Genomic DNA, 23323 nt, shown 5'->3' on the forward strand with positions numbered 1-23323 from the left:
ATGATCTCAGTTGGTTGAATCCAAGGACGTGTAACTATGGATATGGACGGCCAACTGTGAAGTTATATGTGGATTTTCTACTGTGCATGGGGTCAACGTTCAAAGGTCAACTGTATATGAACTAATGAATGTTCTAACCCCTGTGCCTAAACAGTGCTTAGCAGATAAAGGTCATTCAACATCTGTTTTTTTGGATGATTAAGTGAATGAATAAATAAAATAATTTTACAGACAAGAGTTACTCAAATTCTTGGATAAAATATGTATTCACTGTAAAAAAGAGTGGATTTGTACAGCCTACCATTGTTTAAATCATTATAAAATACCATCCACTTCACCACAAAAGATAATTGGATATAAGTAAAAATATAGAAATGTAAAACAACAATGAAAACCTGCAAGGAATTCAATGGTTGTCAGCAAAACTGTTCTTGATTGGTACCTAATTACTCTGGGTTTTTTTGTTTGTTTGTTTGTTTGTTTTTTTGTAACATGTACCTGTGGGAGTATACAATACCCTCCTCTCCTATACAAATGCTTTAAGTACATTTTTTAAAATAAAATTTGTTCAGTATCTTTAGTTTGGCATATTTTTAATCAATACAATCATTTAAAAAGGAGTGTGCTTTACTTTTTTGAATATACATAGTTATAAAATTTCTCCACATTAAATACTGTGTTTCTGCTTGTTTTCATTATTATAAGAAAGAGATGTGGTCCTATCAAACTATTTTGTTAAAGGTAACAAGTTTAAAACTCAGGTAATATTTAAAATATCCCATCACGTTTTTAAGTGTCTATACTGACGGGTGAATTCTATCAGTGAAACTGAAGTAGACAGACATTGTAGTACATTATCTCCAATGTGCTCTGGCCACTCATACACTGTGGCCTCCAACACGATGCAAAACCACCATCACAGGGGCTTCCCTGGTGGCACAGTGGTTGAGGATCTGCCTGCCAATGCAGGGGACACGGGTTCGAGCCCTGGTCTGGGAGGATCCCACATGCCGCAGAGCAGCTAGGCCCGTGTGCCACAACTACTGAGCCTGCGCGTCTGGAGCCTGTGCTCCGCAACAAGAGAGGCCGCGAGAGTGAGAGGCCCGCACACCGCGATGAAGAGTGGCCCCCGCTCGCCGCAACTGGAGAAAGCCCTCACACAGAAACGAAGACCCAACACAAGCCATAAATAAATTTTTTTAAAAAAATTAAAAAAAAAAACACACCATCACCCCTTTGGGAGAGCCTTTCCTAAACTGTAGTTTCTCTATCCCTACAGCTACAATATATATAGGCACAGCTATAGCTTACAGACCTTCATTTCCAATTTTTTTTTTACCAATAAAAGTAAGGTCCTTTCTCACTCCGTATTTTTCTCTTCTTATGTCCTTGTTAAAGAAAAACAACTTTCCTCTTTTTCCTTTGGAAACAAATTCTACGAAAATTGCCAAAGATTGCTTTATTTTAGTGTTGTATCCAAAATAATTTTCTGCTTATCTGTAGTAGAGAGACACAGAAAATTTCAACTAATTCATCTATGCTATTTATACATTTTATACAAAACAGAAATGTATAATCTCCAGACTGTTGGAACATGAAAGCATGTGTCATTGATTTTAAAATTTACATTTCAGGTTTCCCTTTTAAGGCAGCTAATCAATTAGTAGAAGGTCAGCAATTAACCATCTGATTTAACATTTTGGAGTAGTCAAATAAAGCTGGTAATGAAGCAAAATGAGAAAATGTAAATGTAGGATGTGGTGAGATATTTGGATTGGAGTGTTTGTATTACAGGATAGCACAAGCTTTAGTCAAGTGCAACCAATTAAACACGATGTTCATTCCCTCTGGATATTGCACAACTCTGTCTTTGGATCCAACTGTGTATTTAAGTCTTTGACTGATGTGCAGTGGAGAGGGAGCATGTTGACAGAATATGAGTTAGCTGCTTAAATTGCATAACCATTGCAGTTATGTGATTCACCCAGTTGGACATCCTTTCTGAATGACTCCTGAGTGATATTTTAAAATATATATTGTTCTAGGGGAAGGGATGAGATAAATCGTTGTATGTTCTTTTCTCTAAGCTCCAAAAGCTGTTCAGTAAAGATTCTGTCTCTTTGATGGACCTCAAACTTTCCTGACAGTTGACTATACCCTGTAACAGAGTATCTGTAAAGCAAAAATGTATACAACATACTTTCTTCAAGCCCACATGTAACAAATAAAGATATCAAATGAACTGACATTTCTGCATTACAGTTTAAAATAACATCCTGTGTGACTTCTATATGCTGTGCTGTTAGCTCAATTTCAGATTTTCTAAACACTGGCTTTGCTTTCAAAGAATAATGTTCCAGTTCCTGTACTGAGTGTATGGAGAGTGATTCTAAAGCTGGGGGGAAAGTTAAGAATGTGTGGGTTTTGGCTTCAGAATTAGCCATGCTTTAGTGATCTCCTGCATTAAACTGTTTCTTATTAATAGATCATGCAACTACCCACCACCGTTCACCCTCCCCCTCCCCACACACATATCTGACACATTCTCATAATCGACAGCAAATGTTCATTCTGAAAGTTTTACTTTTTTTTTCTTAAGCCCACCCTGACTTTCATGGTGATACAGTGAAACCATCAAGTATCAGAATTTAGTGTTTGGAGTGAGGCATATAAAATTAGTGACTGTATCTTGAAAGTGTAGTTGATACTTTTGAAGTAATATAACATTTGTTGAATGTATTGTTCCCTCCAAAGAGAATGAAGATTTATCCTGAATAAACAGAAGGGAAATATATAAAGTTGTATAGATAATTAGAGGAATTATGACAAAATATATGCAATTTTTACTCTTAAAGACCTCTTTACTTTGGATAAAGATTTTGAAAGTGCTTTAAAAATAAATTTTTAAAGGTTTTCAAAAGCTTATTTTTCCTTTTAAATCATTCTAAACTGCAGCAGTTCTCCTCATATATTTAACCCCCATTTAGATCTTATGATTTCACTCTGCTCCAGTACAAAAATGTGGCTCTTATTTAACATGTAGCCAAGCATTTACTCTATTCTCAATTCTCATCTTAACTGCTTTGCTTCCCTTTATAATGTTGGTCTTTCTCTCGTGAGACCCACTCCTTCCCTTGGCTTCTCTTCACAGTCTCCTGCCTCTCCTCTCTACATAGATTCTTACCTAAATCTTTCATGAATTGACCTTATTTCTCACACTTCCTAAATATAAATGTTCCACATCTTTCTGTCTGCTTCTCTCTTGCCCTCCCTTCCTGAACTTCCATTAACATTACTTGCACTTAAAACAAATATTAAGCTGTAAATACATGGATCTTTATCCTCTCTCTCTCTCTTTCTCTCTCCTGCAGTGTGTATGTGTCCCTGTATTTCTTAACTCTTTTTGTGACAATGCCCAAGAGAAGTAAATTAGTGGTGTGGTGATACAGATTTACAATGAACACATAATTAGAGTAGATGATTTTAGAGATCATCCATTTACTTTATGGATGATGAAATAATGTAGAGGGATTTATGATTTCCCTTTGCTGGAGTTTAACACCCATTCATTAAGCACATAATACATGGCAAGCGCTATGCTAATGCTGATGATTAAGGTACAGTATCTGCTCTCAAAATGTTTATTAGGCCAATAGAAGAGATATATAAAAATCATTACAGTATAATTCTATGTGTAAAATAGCAGATATATGTACAATACACAGACATTTTATGGGGTGCGGGGGCGGGCAGGGAGTATGATGAATGGAGAGAGAAGCCAAAGACCACAATCAGAGGAAGGGATACTATGATAGGAGGTCAGAACAGGTGAACATTTTCCAGGAGGATAAAGGGAGCAGGGAGGGCACCACAACTGCTAAGCCTGCGCTCTAGAGCCCGTGAGCCACAACTACTGAAGCCCGTGTGCCTAGAGCCCGTGCTCCACAACAAGAGAAGCCACCGCAGTGAGAAGCCCGCGCACCGCAACAAAGAGTAGCCCCCGCTCACCGCAACTAGAGAAAGCCCGCACGCAGCAATGAAGACCCAACATAGCAAAAAATAAATAAATAAAATAAATAAATTAAAAAAAAAGAAAAATTATATTAAAAAAACCCAAAATACACCCAGAAATTAACAACTTCTTACCCCCTCCATTTCTACCAGCAAGTCCAAGTCATAATTTTTTTTCTTTTAATCTTTAATCATTTAAGAATATTATCTTATATCCTCTGTCTTTTAACATCTTTTTTTTTTTTTAAAGTGGGATGAATATCAGGAGTCCCACTTTTTTTTTTTTAATTAATTAATTTATTTATGGCTGTGTTGGGTCTTCGTTTCTGTGCGAGGGCTTTCGCTAGTTGTGGCAAGCGGAGGCCACTCTTCATCGCGGTGCGCGGGCCTCTCACTATCGCGGCCTCTCTTGTTGTGGAGCACAGGCTCCAGACGCGCAGGCTCAGTAGTTGTGGCTCACGGGCCTAGTTGCTCCACGGCATGTGGGATCTTCCCAGACCAGGGCTCGAACCCGTGTCCCCTGCATTAGCAGGCAGATTCTCAACCACTGCGCCACCAGGGAAGCCCTCCTCTGTCTTTTAATTCTAAGGAATTTGACATTCTGAGGAGTCTATTTCTATTCTTTGTGTTATCTGCTGTTTTGTAGTGACTCGTGCTCTTGTGTTAATTATAATTTTAGATTATGACCTTATGGTCTGTGGGACTTTGTCTCTGGAAGAACTACCTGGCCTATTTGAGAGCGTGTCCATCCAGGGAAGTTTCTGTTTTGCTTAGCCAGGTGCTTCAAAGGTATAAGTTACTTGGGATGGTTTTTCATGTTAATTTCAAGATTGTACAGGAAATTAAAACATCAACCCTTTTGTGGAAGAGTCATAGATAAATACTATCAGGAGAGATTGGGTTTTTTTTTTTTTCTTTCCAGAGCCTAAGTTATGATGGTCAAGCTCTCTTGTTATCTACTCTTGCAGGTGTTAAGCTTTTCTTTCTATATCATCCTTACCCAACTTAATACTGCTATCTCAGTTTGAATCCCAGACATGTAGGTAGGACTTATCTACATTCCCTGAATGGTTGTTAAAACCTTAGCCCCTGGCTGGCAAACTAGCATCTTGTCTCCAACTCTCATTCCTGAAAGCCACAACCTACACTCCCACTTACCTCTTTTGCTACAGTTCTCACTTTGTTTTTGTAAACGACATTTAAATAAGACATTTTATATCTTATTGAACAAATCTAAGTGTATTGTAGCTAAAGGCTTTTTCAGAGAAATTACTAGAGAATCTGGCTGTAGGTAGATTTGCATTTATATTTTTAAAGTTTTTAAAATTAAAAACTATTATATATATGTGAATCTACATATACATGTGTATATATATATTTCACTGTGGAAATTCAAAAACAAAAGGCAAAAGAAGTATTGATTTCATCTAACTAGTTCAGCTACTTAACAAAGTTGTCAGGTACCCCAGATTCTTCCTCCCCCATCTTGCCATTCTCAGTGTGTTGGCTTTTCACTCTTATGTGTATAACCTCTTGGTTGCAAAGTGGTTGCTGCATCTCCAGGCATTTCATACATATTCTAGACAGCAAGAGGGAGAAGAGCAAAGGGCCACCCTAGCTGCACCTGTCCTTTTTTTTTTTTTGACAGAAAAATTTTTCCCAGAACCCTCAGTAGCTGAGTTTACTAATCCTCTTTAACCAGACCTCCTTTATATGGCCACTTTTAGCATCAAGGCTGGGGAAGGGGTATTAAGTATCCTAATTTCCACAGTATTTAGGTTCTCAAACCATAGTGTGCATCAGAATCTCAATTTAAAAAAAAATCACCTTAAGTGCTTAATTAAATACTGATTGCTGGCCCCCACCCTCAGAGTTCTGATTAGGGAGGTTTGGGGAAGGGCCTAAGAATTCACACTTCTAACAAGTCTTTAGAAAAAGCTACTGCTGTTGGTCCCAGAATCACACTTTGATAACCCCTGTTCTATACTAAAGGAGGGCAAACGTGAAGGGGTTTGGAAATGGTTTTGGAGCGAGGCGACTTATAGTAACTGCCACAAACATCTACCCTTTATTGTCAGATCAGAAAGTACATTTACTTGAAGACCTGAGGAATCATAAGGGGGAAAGTTAGGGAAAAGTCTTGCATAATGTATAAAGGCCTCATGGCAAGTGAAAACTTAGCATAGAGAACAGAATGCCAGAGCACAGAGTATGAGGAGGAAAGAGGTGAGAGGCGAGTGCAGGATCCACTAGCAGGGACTTCTGGGGTTACAGAAACTCCCTTAGGGCATGAAGCTAGTAAGAAACAGCTCCAGGATTTGGATGCAAATGTCTGGCACTAGGCTCTACTGCCTCTTTACTGAAGAACAAGCGAGAAACTTTAAACAAATCTTTACAGAAAGTTTTGCTGCCCAGGAAAAGTTTTATCAACTTATTTATTATTATAATTTCCAAACATTAAAACAAGACAAACTAGAGGGATAATATAAATAAAGATAAAATGGTTGATATCCCTCATTCAAAACCATATTCCTATAAATCAATAGGAAAAATACAAAAACCCAAAGAGAATATGGATAAGTGATCAATATTGGAAGAAAAAATGGTTAGAAAATATGAAAACATGTCTAATCAAAGAGACAGACATTTAAGTGGTTGCCCATCAGACACAAAATTTAAAAGGTTGACAATACCCATGTAAGCTGGGAAGTGAAGAAATAGGAGTCCTCAAACATTGCTGATAAAAAAATGTAAATGGATACAGCATTTCTGGAAGCCAATATTGCAATGTATGTCATAATAAACTTAAATATATGTTTGACTCTAGCACTTTGAGTTCTGAGAATTCATCCTAGGAAAATAATCAGACTTATGCACAAAGATGAATGTACAAAATTATTTTAGTGTTCTTTCCACATAAAAGATGAAGCAAAAATTCCTCTTTATGAAATTCCAGCTCTAATATTGAATATTGCAGAAATGAGAAAATAGGCATTCGGGGGAATAGATTATATTATTTCCCTGAATAGAAGGTCATATCACAGCATAATCAACATAATGTCACACTTCTAATCGCAGCTCTATAGTTAGAAGAAAGTTGGGAAGGTCAAGCGTTTGTAGTTCTGGGGCAACTCAGGCTCTGGGTTGTCTTTTTCCAGCTTGGGAGAGGAGTGCTCACCACAGAGGGTTCTTCAGAGCCTACTGTGTCTAGCCTGGAGACCACCAGGGAAGCACTAAAGATACTCACATGGGGACAGACCATTTACAGAAAGATAATCCATTACTGGTCCCAGGTCACAGATATTCAACACAGGGTTGTTTATAATAGGAAAAACAACTAAGACTGCTTAAAGCTCAAAAGTAGGAGACTAGTGGGCAGTTTAACTGTAAGTGATGATATAGAATGTGATCTAGAGAAGGTCAGGCATGTAGAGTCTACTCAGGTGGTTTGTGGCTTGGTGTGACTTGGCTTCATGGGCCGCTGCACACATTGCAATTGAGTGAAGCCCTTCCCACAAGGGTGTAGCGCAGACTGGGAGCATAGAGCCTGCCACAGAGCGATACAGGGCCAATGGAGTATTATGCATTCATTGAAAATGGTGTTTAAGAAGAGCTCCTAAAATGTGTAAAACTGCTCAGCTTATAAAGAGCGTAAAACCTGCATTCAAATTATCATGTATTAAGAATATTTAAGTTCATAAAAAAAACTACTAAACAGAAATATGAAATTAGAAATGGAAAGTATGAAAGTTTCTCTCAGCACATTTCTTTAAAACGGAATGATGTTATGAGGATACTTATTACAATGCTATTTTTAAATCTACACCAGTTAAGAGATTAGTTAACATACAATAAGAATAAAAAATAACTGGCATAAATAAAGAGAGAAGGAAATCAAAATTATCATTTGCAATTGACAGGATTTTATACTTGACAATCCCATGAGAAAAAACATTTTTGAAACAAAAACAGAATTTAGAAATGTGGCAATTTACAATAGTATATGAACAATATTTTTCTAAAATATACAGCAAGAAAAAATATTTCAATAGTAACAGCAAAAAATGTTAAAATAACTAGGAAATTAGGGAAATGTTTATGGTAGTTGAAGCTAGGTGATGATTGTATGAGGCTGTTGTCCTATACTCTTTACTTCTTCGTGTTTGAAAAATTCCATAAGAAAACATTTTGTTAAATGACTAGATAAAACCACTAAAAACTGTGTAAAAAACATGTAAAGAAAAAGATTTAAAATAAAATATACTAAAGAATATAGAAGACTTCACTATTTTAAAATGAGAACTCTTTGTGGTTAGGAAAAGACAAATATTACAAAAATATTAATTATGCAAAAATTAATTTAAAAATTCAGTTTTATCCCAAACAAAATATCAACTTGAATTTTTATCAAAACATGATAGAAAATAAAACCATAATTAAAAAAATAAATATAAAAGAACACCCAGAAAATTGAAAGAACAGTAATGAGGTCATAGAGAGAGTGACCATGTAGCTTATCATCAAACCAGGAAACTTGATGGGAAAAGACATATTAAAAGTAATTAACACATATTAACTGATCTACAACAGGTATAAACTGGGACTGTTCTGGTTAACTGGGCAGAACGATCACTCTCGTTAGAGACCTACCAGATATCAAGATGAAGTTTAACATTAACAATGGCAGACAAGTTAAAGGAGAACTGAAAGAGCCAAATGCATCTGAGAATTTAGTATATAATCAAGGTAACACAACTCAATAGAATTAATACTAGATATTCAGTAATGTGTTGAGACACATGGCTGCTGTTGTTTCCCTTTTGCTCCCTTGTATTATCTTCTCCACAAAGCTACCAGGAGGATCCCTTATAAATGACAATCAGTTATGTCCATCTGCATATTATCCTCCAATGGCTTCCCATCTTACGCAGATGAATGAATTAACAATGAATTTGTAATTTCCTGCCAAGTTCTACCTAATCTAGATATCTTCCCCAGTTGACCACTACTGCTCCCATTCCTCTGTTCTCTTTCCCTTCCTGCCACAGGGGCCTCTTTCTAATTTTTCCAGCATGCCAAGCAACAACCATCATTGGGCCTTTGCTCAGGCTGTTTCATCTAACTGGAATGTTCTTTCTCCAGACATCCACATGGCTTACTCTGTTCATTCAAGTATTCACTTAAATATCACCTAGCAAAGAATCTTTTTCTAAAGATCCTACATAAAACAGAAATCCCCCAATTCAATAATATATTTCTATTGTACTGAATTTCCCATACCCTGCTTTATTCTTCTCCATACTTACTTACCACCACATGATATATCAAATGTGCTTACACTGTATTAATTCTCTCTCTCCTCATTACTCATTAGAAGATAAACTTCACCAGTGCAGAATTAACTCACTGTCATATTCCCAGCACTTAGAACAGGCCTGGAATGTAGCTGGTATACAATAAATATTCGTTGAATGACTGAATGAATGAATAAATAAATGAATATAAAGAGAATACTAAGAAATCAATTAAAAAGGAAAAATATAAATGGGAAAATGACTAAGGTCCATAAATAAAGAAAAAGAAATACGCATGGCTGATAATATATATAAAAGTGACTGAACCTAACTCATATATTCAAAGAATTGTAAATAAAAATACCTCTCAAACAAATAGTAAAAAAAAGTATAAAAAAAAAAGTATATAAAGCACTGAATGAAATCCAGTTTTGATAATGGATAGAAAAATAAGTACCACCTATCATACAGAGTTGGTGGAAATGACAATTGGTACAATCTACTTGAAGGGAAATTTGGCAAAATTTACCAAAATAAAATGTCCCTAGCATTCTACTTCTAGCAAAGATGGAGTAACTGGTACCAGACTGGCCCTTCTAGTGAAACAAATAGAAACAAGTATTTTCATATACTGGACAGGAGACAGCACAGGACTGTGATCCTTAAGAGAAAGGAAACAAAGGACATGATCAGTATGAACACCTGGGCTTTGAGCCTGGAGGCACTTTCCTGGATCTTGGTGCAGGAAGAACATGGTGATATTCTGAGTGAAGGGAGAGATCAGAGTGTGGGGGAGGCTGAGGTGGCTAGAATTTGTGAGGCAGAGCATTGGAAAGGAGGAAGCAATCTAGTAAAAGAGATTCAGAAATACGGCTATGGGTCTTCTTGAGTGTTTGGCTGAGTGTAAACCAGCTTATGAAGAGAGTGAAACTCCAGAGAAGCTGGGCGCAGACTCAGGAACTACAGGGCTGAGAGATACTCAAACTTGGATTAGCCAGGCTGGGTACTATACTTATACCACAAGGCTACAGTAATCAAAACAGTATGGTACTGGCACTAAAACACACACATAGATAACTGGAACAGAATAGAGAGCCCAGAAATAAACCCATGAACCTATGGTCAATTAATCAACAACAAAGGAGACAAGAATATATGATGGAAAAAAGACAGTCTCCTCAATAAGAGGTTCTGGGAAAACTGGACAGCTACATGTAAAAGAATGAGATTAGAACATTTTCTCACACCATTTACAAAAATAAACTCAAAATTAATTAAAGACCTAAATGTAAGACTGGAAACCATAAAACTCCTAGAAGAAAACATAGGCAAAATAATCTTTGACATAAGTAGCAGCAATATTTTTTTGGACCTGTCTCCTAAGGCAAAGGAAACAAAAGCAAAAATTTTAAGACGGGACCTAATTAAACTTAAAAGCTTTTGCATAGCAAAGGAAACCACTGACAAAACAAAAAGACAACCTACTGAATGGGAGACAATATTTGCAAATGATATGACTAATAAAGGATTAATATCCAAAATATATGAACAACTCATACAACTCAATATCAAAAAAAAAAAAAAAAAAGAAAAACCAACCTGATTAAAAGATGGGCAGAAGACCTGAATAGATATTTTTCCAAAGAAGACATATAGATGGCCAACAGGCACATGAAAAGATGCTCAACATCACTAATCATCAGAGAAAAGCAAATCAAAACCACAACGAGAGAGACTTCTCTGGTGGTCCAGTGGCTAAGACTCCACACTCCCAATGCAGGGGGCCGAAGTTCAATCCCTGGTCAGGGAATTAGATTCTGCATGCCGCAACTAAGACCCAGCATAGCCAAATAAATAAATAAATATTAAAAATAAACCACAATGAGATATCAATCTCACACCTGTAAGAATGGCTGTCATCAAAAAGAACACAAATAACAAATGTTGGCGAGGATGTGGAGAAAAGGGAATTCTTGTACACTTTTGATGGGAATGTAAATTGGTACAGCTGCTGTGGAAACAGTATGGCAGTTCCTCAAAAAACTAAAAATAGAATTACCATATGATCTTGAAATTCTGCTCCTGGGTATATGTCTGGAGAAAACAAAAACACTAATTTGAAATGATACATGCACCCCAATGTTCATAGCAGCATTATTTACAATAGCCAAGATATGGAAGTGCCCATCAACAGATGAATGGATAAAAAATCTATGGTATATATATACAATGGAATACTCCTCAGCCATACAAAAGAATGATATGTTGCCATTTGCAACAACATGGATGGACCTGGAGGGTATTATGCTTAGTGAAATAAGTCAGAGAGAGAAAGACAAATACTATATATTATCACTCATATGTGGAATCTAAAAAATAAAACAAACTAGCAAATATAACATAAAAGAAGCAGACTCACAGATATAAAGAACAAACTGGTGGTCACCAGTGGAAAGAGGGAAGAGTGGAAGGGAAACATAGGGGTAGGGGATTAGGAGGTACAAACTATTATGTATAAAATAAATAAGCTGCAAGAATATATTGTATAGTACAGGAAATACAGCCAATATTTTATAATAACTATAAATGGAATATAATCTGTAAAAATTTTGAATCACTATGTTGTACACCTGAAACTAATGTAATATTGTAAATCAACTATACCTCAATTAAAAAAAGAAGTTAAAAAGAGAAAATGCGGTACATATTAAAAAAGCACTAAAATATTGGATATTTCCATGGAAAAAAGTGAAGCACTATACTTATCTGACAACATATACTGAAATTAACTTAACATGATCTTAAGTCTAAAAGTTAAGGCTAAAAATATAGAGCTTCTAGAAGAAACCACAAGAGAAAATCTTCACCCCTTACATTAGACAAAGATTCCTTTGTAAAAAACTGATTTGACAGATCATTAGAAAAAATGCTGATAAATTGATCTGTACCAAAATTAACACCTTCTGCTTTTGAAAGATATTAAGAATATGAAATACTGGAGGAAATATAAAATTGTAAAATCATGTTGGACAATTGTTTGTCAGTTTTGTATACAATGAAACATATACCTCCCATATAACCCACCATATTTACCCAAAACAAATATCATATGTCCTCCAAAATACATGTATACAAATGTACAGAACAGCTTTGTTCATAACAGCCAAAAAACAAAAGTACCAAAATGCCCATCAGAGGTAAATGCATAAACATGTTCATATATAGATATACTCAGTAACAAAAGAACAAACTGTTGGCACATGCAACAACATGAATGATGCTCAAAACATGATGAATGCCTGGTATCAAAAAAGATACCAAACACAGGAGACCACTTACTGTATGATTCCATTTATATGAATTTTTTTCATAGAATTTATTTTTATTTTTTATTTTTTTAACATCTTTATTGGAGTATAATTGCTTTACATTGTTGTGTTAGTTTCTGCTGTAAAACAAAGTGAGTCATCTATATGTATACATATATCCCCATATCCCCTCCCTCTTGCGTCTCCCTCCCACCTTCCCTATCCCACCCCTCTAGGTGGTCACAAAACACCGAGCTGATCTCCCCGTGCGATGCAGCTGCTTCCCACTAGCTATCTATTTTACATTTGGTAGTGTATATATGTCAGTGCTACTCTCTCACTTCGTCCCAGCTTACCCTTCCCCCACCCCGTGTCCTCAAGTCCATTCTCTACGTCTATGTCTTTATTCCTGTCCTGCCCCTAGGTTTATCAGAACCATTTTTTTTAGATTCCATATAAATGTATTAGCATACAGTATTTGTTTTTCTCTTTCTGAATTACTTCACTCTGTATGACAGACTCTAGGTCCATCCACCTCACTACAAATAACTTAATTCCATTTCTTTTTATGGCTGAGTAATATTCCATTGTATATATGTGCCACATCTTCTTTATCCATTCATCTGTCGATGGACACTTGGGTTGCTTCCATGGCCTGGCTATCGTAAACAGTGCTGCAACGAACATTGTGGTACATGACTCTCTGAATTATCATTTTCTCCGGGTATATGCCCAGTAGTGGGATTGCTGGGTCATATGGTAATTCTATTTTTAGTTTTTTAAGGAAACTCCATACTGTTCTCCATAGTGGCTGTATCAATTTATATTCCCACCAATAGTGCAAGAGGGTTCCCTTTTCTCCACACCCTCTCCAGCATTTGTTGTTTGTAGATGTTCTGATGATACCCATTCTAACTGGTGTGAGGTGAAACCTCACTGTAGTTTTGATTTGCATTTCTCTAATGATTAGTGATGTTGAGCATCCTTTCATGTGTTTGTTGGCAATCTGTAGATCTTCTTTGGAGAAATGTCTATTTAGGTCTTCTGCCCATTTTTGGATTGGGTTGTTTGTTTTTTTGATATTGAGCTGCATGAGCTGCTTGTGTATTTTGGAGATTAATCCTTTGTCCGTTGCTTTGTTTGCAAATATTTTCTCCCATTCTGAGGGTTGTCTTTTCATCTTTTTTATGGTTTCCTTTGCTGTGCAAAAGCTTTTAAGTTTCATTAGGCCCCATTTGTTTATTTTTGTTTTTATTTCCATTACTCTAGGAGGTGGGTCAAAAAGGATCTTGCTGTGATTTATGTCATAGAGTGTTCTGCCTATGTTTTCCTTTAAGAGTTTTATAATGTCTGGCCTTACATTTAGGCCTTTAATCCATTTTGAGTTCATTTTTGTGTATGGTGTTAGGAAGTGTTCTAATTTCATTCATTTACACGTAGCTGTCCAGTTTTCCCAGCAACACTCATTGAAGAGGCTGTCTTTTCTCCGTTGCATAGTCTTGCCTCCTTTATCAAAGATAAGGTGACCATATGTGCGTGGGTTTATCTCTGGGCCTTCTACCCTGTTCCATTGATCTATATTTCTGTTTTTGTGCCAGTACTATAGTATTGCTACTATTACTGTAGCTTTGTAGTATAGTCTGAAGTCTGTAGTATAGTCTGAAGTCAGGGAGCCTGATTCCTCCAGCTCCGTTTTTCCTTCTCAAGATTGCTTTGGCTATTCAGGGTCTTTTGTGTTTCCATACAAATTGTGAAATTTTTTGTTCTAGTTCTGTGAAAAATGCCATTGGTAGTTTGATAGGGATTGCATTGAATCTGTAGATTGCTTTGGGTAGTATACTCATTTTCATGTTGATTCTTCCAATCCAAGAACATGGTATATCTCTCCATCCGTTTGTATCATCTTTAATTTCTTTCACCAGTGTCTTATAGTTTTCTGCATACAGGTCTTTTGTCTCCTTAGGTAGGTTTATTCCTAGGTATTTTATTTTTTTTTGTTGCAATGGTAAATGGGAGTGTTTCCTTAATTTCTCTTTCAGATTTTTCATCATTAGTGTATAGGAATGCAAGAGATTTCTGTGCATTAATTTTGCATCCTGCTACTCTACCAAATTCATTGATTAGCTCTAGTAGTTTTCTGGTAGTACCATTAGGATTCTCTATGTATAGTATCATGTCATCTGCAAACAGTGACAACTTCACTTCTTTTCTGATTTGGATTCCATTTATTTCTTTTTCTTCTCTGATTGCTATGGCTAAAACTTCCAAAACTATGTTGAATAATAGTGGTGAGAGTGGGCAAGCTTGTCTTGTTCCTGATCGTAGAGGAAATGGTTTCAGTTTTTCACTATTGAGAACAATGTTGGCTCTGGGTTTGTCATATATGGCCTTTATTATGTTGAGGTAGGTTCCCTCTATGCCCATTTTCTGGAGAGTTTTTATCATAAATGGGTGTTGAATTTTGTCAAAAGCTTTTTCTGCATCTATTGAGATGATCATATGGTTTTTATCCTTCAATTTGTTAATATGGTGTATCACATTGATTGATTTGTGTATATTGAAGAATCCTTGCATTTCTGGGATAAATCCCACTTGGTCATGGTGTATGATCCTTTTAATGTGCTGTTGGATTCTGTTTCCTAGTATTTTGTTGAGGAATTTTGCATCTATGTTCATCAGTGATATTGGTCCGTGGTTTTCTTTCTTTGTCACATCTTTGTCTGCTTTTGGTATCAGGGTGATGGTGGCCTTGTAGATTGAGTTTGGGAGTGCTCCTCCCTCTGCTATATTTTGGAAGAGTTTGAGAAGGATAGGTGTTAGCTCTTCTCTAAATTTTTGATAGAATTCACCTATGAAGCCATCTGGTATATGAATTTTTAAATCTGGCGAAAACAATCTCGAACGATAGAAATCAGATCAGTGGTTGCATGGGGCCAGGAATGGGGAAGGGGCTGATTGCAAAGGAATACAAGAGAGCTTTGTAGTTTGATGGAAGTGTTTCATATCTTAATTATGGTGGTGGTTATGTGGGTGTAAACATTTGTTAAAATTCAGCAAACTGTACATTTTAAATGGATGCATTTTATTGTATGTAAATTATACCTCAGTAAAGTTGATTTAAAAATGAAAACATAAAAGATTTGACTTACTGATCTGACCTATTCATAGTACAATATGTTTAGTATAATCCACACTGTTTTTATATAACGGAAAAAGGTCTATATCTGTGTGTGTGTGTATGCATACCCCTCCTTTACAAAATAGTTTGGCAGAGATTAAAAAGGGAATGAAATTTTTTATCCAAATAATTTTTCATCATATATAAATTCATGTATCATTTGTATAATTAAAACAACAAAAGTAGCATTTTAAAATTCTAGCCCAAAATGAGAGATTTAGGAAAATATGAGAATTTAGAAATATGGTCACTAACAGAGAGCCCTATTCCGATTCTCCACCCAGTACATAGAAATATTCATGTCCCTTGTTCCAAAAGTTATATTTACAGGTATTTTTTAATAGATATTTTTGAAGAAAGTTTGCAAACACATATGTAAGACAATGTTAACTTCTTGAAGCCAAAACTAGGGTATATTTAAATTCCATTATTGGGGAATGTGTTAAATAAAATAAGGATCATCTATACACAGAGTTTTAAAAACAAGAAAGGTAGGAAGCAGGGATGGAGGGAGGAAGGAAGGAGGAAAGGAAGATTAAAACTGCTGACAGGAAAGATATAAAAGATAAATTGGCAAATGTGTATAATATTACTGAGATTCAGAGGAAAACACTGAAAATCAGAATATCAACATTGGATTTATTTTAAAAGTCTTTTAACAATTTGTTTCCTACAGAGGAACACAAATGATTAAAAATGTGATGGGCCCTATAACACTAAAGTAAAATTAGTATCATTATGTGAGAGTTATAAGTAGGATAATGAAAAAATGAAATAATTTCTGTTCTGCAAGCCATGATTCTTTCTGAAGAATAATCATCAGCATTGAGAAAGATGTATAAAATTAGCTAATTCGAGCAAATTTTGATTACAACAGATGAAACCATCCTGTCTGATAATGAAGTTTTCCTGCTCATAATGTACAGTTCATAAAGAATGCAAAAGTATAAGTGGATACGTTATGTTCAAAATTACATACAATGTATACAAAAGGGTCACTTTTGTTTGAAAGCCTTAAAAATTAATTCCTGGAAAAAATCAATTTCCCAGTAGCATACAGTGTGCAATACATGGAGCCCAGGCTACAGCTGACAGGCAATTTATGTATATGACCAACTTTTTAAAAAGTAGCAACAGATGTTTTAGTGATTCACTGTATTATGCGTAGCAACAATTGGTCTCCAAGAATCACTGTGAAAGAGCCCACAAAGTAATGAATGTTATTATCAGTTCTATTAATGAAATTAAGAATAATTCCATGAAAAACAGATTATTTTATAAACTATGTAGATACTGAAGAACAATTTAAATATTATATTCTGCATATAGAATTAAGGGGCTCTCCAAAAGAGATTTTTAAAATAATATTTGCAACAAATTTTATATTATTATAGTTTTTTACTCAATTAATTAAAATTTTACAATAAAATTTATAACATATGAAATAATGTGACATATGTTTAAGGTATGTTAAGTGACATTCCTAAACTACAGGGAAAATGAGATCAGTTTTATTAATATGGAGATAATTATCATTAGCTTTCTCACAAATTTACATCATGTATAAATAGTACCACTCTCTGAGAATTTACAGGTTCTATGTGTTCAGCAATATGCAAAAATAGAAATACACTAACCATTCGATATGAATTTACACTGCGGTATACGATTTTCAGTTAGTTTTTTTGAAATAGATGTAGAACATATTAGCACTATTTGTGGGAGAGTTCATTGAGCTAAAAAGTGACATGGCCAAGCATGAATTAATCAATTCATTTACAGAAGTTTTAGAATATAGTTTATTCCTTTATGCTCACTTCTTTGGAAAGAAGCTAAGTGAATCATGATAGTGTTTAGTTGCCCAGGGGCACAATTTTTTTTTTTTTTTGGCAAGCTACTCAACATTTCTATAGCTTAGTCTTTTCATCTAAAAAATGGAAATTATAATAATATGTAATTTAGAAGTTTGTTTTGAAGATTAAATAATTTAATACATGCTAAGCACTTGGAACTGTTTCGAGCACACAGCGAATAGTCAACAAGTGTAAACTCTGTTTACAAATATAAAGCATTCTAAAAAATAGAGTTATAGGGAGCATTAAAGACAACTGTCACTGACCCAGGCCATCAATCTCTGGGAGGTTTTAACTGGAATGGCGATTCGATCTAACATTATCTCTGCCACACCAATACATCAGCTCAGCTAAGACTGACAACCAGCCCAAGAATTCTGTGAAATCCTCTAAGGAATAGACTCGGTCTCTCTTTCTAAAACTTTGTGGTTTTTCAGTCACATGACTAAAAACACATGTTCTGGTCATTCTTTTGTTTACCCTGACAGCCCGTTCATTTTCTATAGGAGTGCTTTATTGTGTGTGTACCCTGAGCTTACTCTCTCCTAACTGCATGTTTCTCAATCCCACATGGCGTAATACGTTCACATCATTCCCTCTCCCCGTGAGAAAATACATACATGTACAAAATTTATAATCAGCAAGGTTAATTTTGTGTGTGGGGGGCACTACTTCAGCAGAAATTTCCATTTAACATGCAGCCTCTCATTCCTAGTGCTTCTTGGACGCTGTTAAATGCAGACTCACAGAGCACCTGACTTCTGCCATTCCACAAGGAGCAGTAAAAGGTAACATTTCAGCAGACAGACTAGGGAGTATTCGCTTTCAGCTCTGAGATGTGAGTTCTGCTGCCACTGACATTTTGTTTGAATCCTGGACATTTGTACATGGGATTTTTTGTTATGAGGTAAATTTTGGCTCGGTTTGGGTCAACACAAATACTACAGGCAGGCTTCTTCCAGGTATACTTTAAAAGATAACATTCAGTGGGAAATACAGAATAAGCAGCAGAAAGAAAGAATTAGTAACATAGAATTCTGATTTTGACCATGTCCATTACATAAATTATTCTGTTCTATTATAAAAAATGGAAGACAGTAAAACTACTGAGGAACTATTTCAGATGAAAGGAGACTAAAGAAGCATATAATGAAACGCAATACATAATCGTGGAATGAATGCAGTTCTGGAGGGAAAAGTATGTTATAAAGGACATAATTGGATCAATTGACAAAACTGGAATATGGATGTACATTAAAATGTTGTATCAATGTAAAGTTCCTAAAATGGAATATTGCAGTGTGGTTATGTAAAGGAATGTCCTTGTTCTTTAAAATATATACACTGAAAATATTTAGAGATAAAATTTTATGTTGTGAGCAACTTATTCTTAAATAGTTCATGGATAGCTACATCTATCTATACCTATAACTATCACCTCTCTACCTATCAATACATCTATCTATCTCTGTATGTGTGTATATATATATATATATAGAGAGAGAGAGAGAGAGAGAGAGAGAGAGAGAGAGAAAGAAGAAGAAAGAGGGAGAAAGAGAGAGAGAAGTGTCTAAGAGGTTCTTTGTATCATTTTTGCAACTTTTCATTAAGCATGAAACTATTACCAAATAAAAAGTTTATTTTTTAACCAAAAACCTTAATTCATTCCCTTTTCTTGAAAACTTTCCTTCCTCCATATTTAAATGCATTACATTACCAGATACTTGTTGTCCACACAGAAACAGTGGTATAATCTTTAAATCCTCCTTCTCTTTCATGTCTCTGCTTTAATCAACCAGAAGTTATGGTGATTCTACTTCATAACTATTTCTTGAATTTGTGCATCATTTTCCCTCTCGCTGCCTTTACAAAGATGAAAGACAACTATTCCCATCTCAAGTAAGATAATTCTTGAGGATGATCACTTCACTTGGACTACTGCAAGTTAATAATGGTCCTAATCCCTGACTCCAGTTTTGACCTCCACAGTTTCTTCTCCACACTGCAAGCAGCAGTCTAAAGCGAAGTGCTAAAGCACAACTCTGATTGCCTTGAAATATTTTAACTTGTTCCCATTGTCCTTAGGATAAAGTCCACCTTATTTAGCATAATTTATGTGACTCGACACTTCCTTCCCCCTACAGCTGCAGCCCTTCCCTCTCATGTCCAGATTCACCACAATGAATATTAATTTCTTGAAAAAGATGTCCTCTTTGTGTCCGGGCCTTTGTCTATGCAGTCTGCTCTGGAACACATTGCTCCCCTCTTTTTCTTGCCGTACCCTACTCATCCTTTAGGTCTCAGTTTAAACATCACTTCCTTCAAGATATCTTTCCATCCCACCCCTAAACTATGAGGTGTCTCCACCTTGTCTTCCCTTTTCTTCCTGTACTTCCCCTCTCCTTACACTTAACTCATATCAATTCCTTGTTCAGTTGTATGCTGTCTCATTTCCTTAATCACCATTGCATTCCGAAGTCAAATTTAGAGCCTGACACTAAAGAGACTATTTTCTGTAATGAATGAATGACTGGGAAAGTACATTAAGTTTATATTTTAAAAATAAAACAGTGAACAAATCAAGGTCTTTGTCCTTATAAAACCCAAATACTAGGGAATAAATTGGACAGTATGTGTAATGTATCCTGAGATACAAGAAGAAAAATTAATGAATAACTTACATAAAATATGGAGTAGGTTTTTGTTTATTATATTAATTGTATTGGCTATTCTATGTCCAAGGTTATTCTTTGCATGGAATAAAACGAACACTTAAGTCTTATATTCTCCTCAAGCATTATTATTCTGGGGTTGTTATTGGATATGGTGGAGCACTTTAGATGGTGGTGATCAGGGCAGTAGTGCTAAGAGTGCTTCTGATGTAATGGTGTGGTTGTGGTGATGGTGGTGGTGGTGGTGGCTGTGAGATGGGGGTGCTTGTGAAAAGGACAGTGAATCATGATGACCATGATGAAACCAATGGTGGTAATGATGATGATAAGAAAAGACGAAGGCTGGCTTGGGAGTCAGATTAAGATGCAATCCTGATTTAGCCACAAATTATCACCTTGGGGGAGTTATTTAAACTTTCTGATTATTTATAAAATGGGGGTAATACTGATTACTATAAAGTTGAAGTTAAAACTAAATGAAATTATTTAAATACTTAATTCTTTAGGCACACAATCAGTATTTAAGAAGTGGCTATTTTTTTTGGTTATTTTATTCTTATTAATTCCTGTACTCTTCATCCTTATCTTCAGCCTTCATCAAACCCAAACCATCTCTGAGAGTTTAAATGCTTTGCTCAGTTTAAATCTTTCTTGAGCCAAATATACCACAGTTCTTTTCAATATGTAATGATCATGGTTTTCAGGAGACTCCACTTTTATGCATACCCCATGTCATAAAAGAAGCAGTGAAAACTCTCTTCTTTTTATTCATTCTTGGTGACTAAGAATTAGTTTCCCCTCACCCTTTGCAACATAGTATTAGTCAAGACTATTTGGACCACAAGCCATAACAGCTTGACTTAAATTTATTTAGCAAAATATATACACATACACACAAATAATTTGTCTATTTAAATAGAAAGTCAGGAAGTAGCACAACTATATTCAAACATTTAAATGTACTTAAATGCTCCAACTTTTCTCAACTACAGGAAGATTTCATACAGTAGAAAAGACAGCTTCCAGGAAACCCTGATGCCTATATTTGACAAAAATCTTCCTTAAATTTCCATTCTCCACTTCTTCTACGACAATAGAATTTTTAAGTAGTCATGTGGTTATTCATGTAATAGCTACTATCTCCAGCTTTCCTTAAAGACAGGTGTGGCCATGTTAAGTTATAGCCAATATGATTTGAGCAGCAGTAACTTATACATCTTCTACTTAGGCCTTTGAAGGGATGAGGTGTACAGCCCCCTTGGTTGCTCTCTTCCCACTGGCTGTAATGCAGACATGAGGTGGAAGCTGGAGTAGTGCTCTTTGACCATGAGACAGAAGCTGTATGTTTAAAATTGCAGGATAACTACACAGAATGAGTGTGGGCCCCTAATGACTTGGTGGAGGAGCGTTACCATACAGATCAAACTTTTACATAATAAATTAGTCAACTTCTACCTTGTTTAAGCTAATGCTAACTTGAGGTCTTTGTAACATCACCTGAATTATAATCTCATGAATACACTACCCTTCAAGCATTATTATCCAAAAAAGCAAGAACCTTCTCCTAGCTCCAAACTGAGGACTCCTGGAGAAATGCATTGATTGGCCTACCTTGGGTCACATGCCTACTTTTGAATCAATCAACATTAGCAGGAGAGTAGAAAAATATGGTCTAGATCACACACTCAGTCCTGTGACCGGGAGTGTGATATTATGTGTGTGATCACAAGGAGTGTGATATAATTGGCAGTCCCAACAGAATCATAGTGGATGAGAAAGCAAACATTTCCAAAAAGAATAGAACTGAACAGTCAAAAACAAGAGATGTTCTCTAGACACTAGAGATATGTGAGAAACTTTAACAGTAAAGTATATTTTCTTATATATGAAAACACACGAGGAGAAACAACAACAAACAAATAAACTTTTCTGACTGGGAAAAGAATCCACCTTACAACTGAGTCTTACCAAAATTAAGAATAAAATAAGTGTCAAAGTATAGACCATCTTAAGATATCATTAAGGGATGCCTTCTCAGGAATTGTCTTCACTATCTTAGAGGCCTGGTAAGAATAAGCAAGGCTTCTAATCAGTGGCTTATCAATCTGCTCTTTGACTTTAATTTCTTTCCAAACAGCGGGTCCTGTTTTAGCAGGAGGTTTTCAAGATCATGGACCTTGAATTAGAGATGAAGATTCTAAATCTCTCTCTGCTCCACAACTAAGTTTTATCCACTTCATGGTTACAAGTGTGAGTCCCTTGTGCACAGAAGGGATTTATGCCCAGCACACATAAAAATTCCTAAGGGTCCCCATGACCTTCTGTGCTCTTTCACAAACTGCCCCAATTGGTATAATGTCATGAAAGGCCTACATAATATCGCACCCTGGACTTGGAATAAAAGGACTATTTTCATACTACTTATTTGTGGACTTAGTTCCAGATGTGCATCTTACTTCTGTTTCTTCCCAAGGATTGACCTCTGCTGGATTTATCATTCTCTCTCCACTTGTCCTTGTTATCTAAACTCATAAAGCCATCTCTCCTGAATACTCTTACAGATGGGTTTATTTTTCCTTTTCAGTAGCAAGTTCATGGTCTACATAGAGTACCAGTTTTGGGGGTTCAAATTAATTCCCAGAACTCTCTGCAAATAAATTGCTCCCGTAAGAGCCTCCCCACATCTAGTCACCCATTACTGTGTCTTAGTCTTGTGGTTATGGCCCATCACACATGTGCATATTTAAGAGTAAAAGGGGAGATAAATGTTGAATCAGATCTGTCGTTTGAAATTCATTTGGTTTCTGATTCACTCATCCAGTTGTGTTCCTCCAAAATGTTATAAATGTTATTTGTCAGAGTCATTTAATGACTAAGAAGCTGTTCAATCCTTCAGTTAAACCTCACAAAAAAGCCTTCTAAAGAACAGGAAATAACTCTTTCACAAGAGTAAATGAAGCTAAATAGGAAAAAGCTTGAAATTCGTTACAAATTTTGAACCCAAAAT

This window comes from Balaenoptera acutorostrata, chromosome 5 (genome assembly GCF_949987535.1).
Source record: "Balaenoptera acutorostrata chromosome 5, mBalAcu1.1, whole genome shotgun sequence".
Classification (NCBI taxonomy): Eukaryota; Metazoa; Chordata; class Mammalia; order Artiodactyla; family Balaenopteridae; genus Balaenoptera; species Balaenoptera acutorostrata.